Raw genomic sequence first — 6,000 nt, forward strand, 5'->3', positions numbered from 1 at the left:
AGGACTAAGTGTCATCAAGAAGGGCATGGTGAGGCAGAGCCATTTGCCTGCTGGAAGCCAGGAAACAGATACAGGGATAGACATGGACAAGAAGCATCCTCCCTCAGAGGCTCACCCCCAGAGCCTTACTTATGCAAGCACACCACATTTCCTACCATTAGCTTCATGTCTCAAATGCTAACACACATAGTGAGAAACAGTACTCCGAAGATTAGAGTGGAGGTTCATTAAGTCTCAAGTACCTAGCATGTGGGCAGCTCTCAAAATGGTTGCTTAAAATAACATGGCAACCTAGAAACACAGTTTTGCACACTTTCTGAGTTCATTCTCTCACTACATGGGTGAGACCTATCATCACAGGTCAGACACCTATCTACAATTTGAAACAATACTCTTTTTTAAATATTTATGTATTATATGTAAGTACTCTGGAGCTGTCTTCAGACAAGGGAATCAGGTCTTATTACGGATGGTTGTGAGCCACCATGTGGTTGCTGGGATTTGAACTCAGGACCTCTGGAAGAGCAGTCAGTGCTCTTAACCACAGAGCCATCTCTCCAGCCCCGAAACAATACTCTTAAATTTGAAATATTTTTCCATACAATATATTCTGCTCAAGGCATCTCCTCTGAAGTCTTCCTCACCTGTCCAACTCCACACTTTCCCTGTCTCTTTAGAAAACAGCTATCCAAACAAAAAACAAAAACAAAAAACAGAATAAATACAGAAACATGTACAAGAAACACATATACCACATACATGCTGAGATATACACACACATAACCCATAAAATCTGAAACCATAATATATGAGCAAAAGGCAAGTAAGTTTAAAAATGCACAGAGCATTAGAAGACAAAAATCTCCAAAAATTCCACTAAATTAATTTTCTCTTAATACACCGATTGAGACTCCATTGGGGTAAAGTAATTTTTCCTTTGCAAGTGACTGGCAGTTGGAGATAGCTTCTGCATTAGGGATGGAGACGTGTGTCCACCTCTCCCAGTGCTTGGACACAATCTGGCTTGGACCTGTGCATGCTGCTCTGGTCTCAGTGAGTTCATATGTACATCAATCTTGTTTCTAGGAGTCACTGATTCCTTGGCATCTCCCATTCTCATGTCTCTTACAACCTTTCTGCCTCTTTTTCTATGTAGCTCCGAGTCCTGAAAGGGGCAGTTTGATGACGGCGATCCATTTAGGATTGAGTGTTCCAAGCTCTCTCACTCTCTGTCATTATGCAGCTGTGGGTCTCTGCATTCTCTGTATTCCTCCAGAGAGGAAGAGTCTCTGGTGATGGCTAAGTGAGCCACTGGTCTACAGGTATAGCAGAATGAAGTTAGGAGTTATTTTGTTGCTACATTCCTTTAGCAGAGCAATAGTATCTGGGTTTCCCCTAGGTGCATGGTCTATCTAGTCTCATGTTCTCGGCCACCCGAATAGTGGCAAGCATGGGCTCCATCTCATGGTGTGGGCCTTAAATCCAACAGAGAGTGGTTGGTTACTCCCACGGCATGTGTACCACCATTGCACCAGCATACCATGCAGGTTTAGAACAACACTTGGGAAAGTGTGTTTCTGTGTCCTTTTCCTATAGCTGGTCTCTTCTGGATAAATATGATTAGGACTAAGCCCACATAGTAAAGCTAAAAGAATATCAAAATATTAAAAATACAATTGTCATATCCACATCTCACTCTGGTAAAACTTTAGTTATCCCCAAAGATTTGAAAATCATACTTGAAGTGATTCCCAGTGACATTATTCATAATAACAAAAAAGTGGAAGCAACTCAAGTGTCCACCTACAGAAGTAGCTGGGCTGAACATGAGAAGCAATGCTAGCAAGTGTTACAACACTGATGAGTCAGAGGCATGTGAAAGAAGCTAATAAAAATGACAGATTTGATATCATTCCACCCGCATAAGATTCTGACTCGAGTTGTAGGCAAAGAATTGAGAGTGATGGGCATCAGTGGGAGCACAGGCATGTGGATGGGTGCCCGTGTACAAAGAGAGCTTTGCTTTTACAGGATGAGTTTTTTGGTGCTGTCTCTAGTGGTTGGATATACAGCGATGTGAATGTCCATATTATCACCGAGCTGCTAATATGAAAGGAGGTAAATATATTTATGTGATATAAATGTTTTATCATCATTAAAAACAAAGAACCTTATACCATTTAATTTATTAAATAAAATAACTTTATTATAATGAACACACAAATAAAAACATCACATGGCTAGATTAAGGAAATCATTCAAAAGTTTGCCAAGTCCCAAACTATACATTTCATTGTACAGTTAGAGCAGCCATTCTGAAGGCCTGGAGCTTTGTGGTTTTACACATCCACTACCAATTATGCATTTATACACTTGTCCTCTGCAAAAGAGAGAGAAAGCCAAAAGGAGTTGAAAGCCTCTTCATAGCCAACTGTGATTTTATACACATCCTTGATACCACTCGGCTCGAGCTAAGCTTAGCGTCAAGAGAATGACCTCGTGAGTCTAGGCCTTTTAAAAAATTTTCTTTTTATTTTATGTGCATTGGTGCTTTGCCTGCCTGTATGTCTGTGTAAGGGTTTCAGATTGGAGAAACACACATTGGGAGCTGCCACATGGGTGCTGGGAAATTGAACCCAGGTCCTCTAAAAGAGCATTCAGTGCTCCTAACTGCTGATCCATCTTTCCAGCCCCAGAGTCTAGGCCTTTCTCAAAGGTGGTAGCAATTTAAATTATGCAATTTAATAAAGCATTTACACAGCATTTCTGCTAGTTCCTGTTAATTTCCAGAGGAACAAGAAATAAATACATCCTGGCTACACCTCTGTATGTGATAACTTGATCCTTGAGAGCTAGCTCGACCTCCAGTACAGCAGCCAGTAGTCATTAAAGCTGTGTGTGTTTAAATTATGAATATATTTTCCATCATACAAGCCATATAATAAATAAATACAATTTGAAAATTATTTAAAATAATAAAAAATTATTGAATCAGTATGAACAGGGGACCATGTTAAGGACATCCTTCCATTGTTATTAACCCCCAAATTTTCCTGTGAGGTACATGAATGTAAGCCATATTTTAAGAGCTAAACTCAGACCAAATGTGGCTTGTAGCATTACAGGCCAGCACAGATAAGGAATATGTCCATCGTCTCAGGAATGGCTATGACAGGATGGCGTTAAGGATGAAGCCCCATAAGAACAGTGCCTTTGTGTGTCAGCATAGCTCCACCCCGGATGCACGCCAACAGGTGTAGAATCCATGCAGCTTGGGCTAGAGCTATAGCTCCATGGTAGAGCACTTGTCTAGTATGCACAAGGCTCTGGACTTAATCTCCAGCATTGGAAAAAGAAAAGCTGGTATTCTACAGACATGAAGAAAATGACCTTCAGTCAGTGGAGTGAGTAGAGAGACCTAAATATAACTGGATTACAGCTATAAATGTTTTACAGGGTATTCTGTTTTATACATGCTGTGTGCTGTGTGCATGAGCCATGGGAGAAAGGGAACGAATGTCCTCAGGGACTCCCAAAGTGGGGTCTGTGTGCCAACAACTCTGTCATCCAGAGGTTGTAACCCTACACAACAGCCGTTCTCCTTTGGTTGGTGGGATCCATTGTGCATTTTGAAATGTATGCCACATTCTTTTTTGTTTTGTTTTGTTTTTTATTTTGTTTTGTTTTGTTTTTTTTGAGACAGGGTTTTCTGTGTAGCCCTGGCTATCCTGGAACTCCCTCTGTAGACCAGGCTGGCCTCAAACTCAGAAATCCTCCTGCCTCTGCCTCCCAAGTGCTGGGACTAAAGGCGTGCGCCACCACTGCCCATTCTTATCACCAGGCTTATCTCCCTGGGCTCTGGCCTCTGCCCTCCCAAAGTAGAGGCTACAAGGTAGAGTTTATCACTTCACAGCGATTGTCTGAGAGAATGCTTTAGAAAATGCAGTCAAGGAGGCAAAGGTCATTTATAATATCTGCCTAAGGGAAAAACACAGTGTAAACAAATGACAGCAGTCTTTAGCATCAGTTCATCTGCCAGGCCCGTGCAAAGGTGTGAAGACACTAAGACGAACTCATGGCTCCTGTAATGGGTGAGTGGACAGAGCTGATTCACTTAAAACAAAGCACTTTTATCAACAGCAAATTTATAGAAATCAGGTAAGAAAAAACTTACTGTAATATGGTAGATATTCAGTGTCATTCAGCTAAAATGTAGAAAAAGACCATCTTATGTTAATTTTAGACTTTATCTAAGGGTAGCTAGCACTGGCCATCTTTGCCATATTTACAGAAAATAGCCTTCCTCATCCCTGATCCTTGGTTACACACCACCCTTTCTTCTGTCCACTGGAGTCCTAGGTATTGCAAGTTCACGGAGGAGCCCAGTAGGCTGCACAGTATTCTGACTCCTGAGAAACACTGACTCATTGCAAGTTAAAATAATTAAAAATTCTCTTGTTGGTTAACTGTTGTGGTAAGTTTTTAACCCAATTTACCCAATCAGTGAATCCACAACTCAATTAATTGGTATACATGCTACTCACCTAGATTGGACAGATCTACCACTACACTACTCTATTCCCACCTATTAGATCCCATATGACTTACAATTTCTCCAAGCCACGTGCTTCAGCTCCATCTTCCTTCCACCTCGTCCTCCTCCATCTTCATCCTCTCCGATCTCCCCCCTCCCCCCGTCTCCCCTTTTCCCCAAAACTTTTCAGCTCCACCTTCCCTCCTGCTGCCCAATCATCAGCCTTAGCCTTTATTTGAAAAGTTAAGGTGGGAGAAGGTTCACAAGGCCCCTGTATATGTGATTCGCTCCTCCTTGTCTGCAGTGCTTTCCAGGAGAGGAGAATTAGCATAAAAATAAAAGACCAGGGCTATCCACAACATTTAATAGTGTTTATAATGTGACTATTGCCCCCCTTGAGAATACGACAGACCCAGTTGTCAGCTATGCATTTACCAGCTAAGCAGGTATTGGGCCAAGCTTTCTCTAAGTATCATACTCAGCATTCTCAGAGCCCAGGTATTGGCAAGCAGCCTGGATCTCACAGCGAGAATACCAGACCTTTTAAAATTAACTGTAAAATAGTATAATTGCAATAATCAAAAGAATTACTACATTACAGTAATTAAGACACTGATTATGAAGTACATTATATATTTGTATGGAAAACAAACATATTTCATATAAGACCTGTTCCAAGAGATGCTAAAGTATAGAAAAGGCACATTTTAAGATGGATCAAATATAACACTAAACTGACATGGAAGTCAGTTTAGTGTTATGACAGGTGTTTTAATTCAGAAGGCTGAGGCAGGAGGATCACCAGTTCCAGGCCAGTCTAAGATACACAGCAAGACATTGTCTCAAACCAAACCAAAAGGACAATAATAGTAACAAAAGTGGAGCAATAAAAATGGTTTTTCATATAATTACTCAAATGAAGAATTTAAGATTTAGTATATGTCCGTAGTAGCACATTCTTAAAACTTTTTAAAATGCTCAAGTGAAGGAGAGGCTGTTCTATCAGATGTCTCAGACAAACTCTGAACTCTGTGGCTTCCTCAATTTGAAAATCATCTCACTTCCATTTCTCTCTCTCTCTCTCTCTCTCTCTCTCTCTCTCTCTCTCTCTCTCTCTCTCTCTCTCTCTCTCTTTTTCGAGACAGGGTTTCTCTGTGTAGCCCTGGCTGTCCTGGAACTCACACTGTAGAACAGGTGCGCCTCGAACTCAGAAATCCACCTGCCTCTGCCTCCCAAGTGCTGGGATTAAAGGCGTGCACCACCACTGTCAGGCTTCACTTCCATTTCTACATGAAGGACAAGGCCCATGGTGCACTTGTGTGAATCTAAAAGCAGAGCTGCATCTTGAAGAAAAGTATTCCCTATGTGTTTGTTAGCATTGCCTCTAGGTTCCGCCCAACAGTTACCTAGCAACAGCCAGGTGTGAGCCTGGCTCACTTATAAAAGATTTCCCTCCCTCCCTCCTC

Source organism: Mastomys coucha, unplaced genomic scaffold (genome assembly GCF_008632895.1).
Source record: "Mastomys coucha isolate ucsf_1 unplaced genomic scaffold, UCSF_Mcou_1 pScaffold3, whole genome shotgun sequence".
In the NCBI taxonomy this organism is placed as follows: domain Eukaryota; kingdom Metazoa; phylum Chordata; class Mammalia; order Rodentia; family Muridae; genus Mastomys; species Mastomys coucha.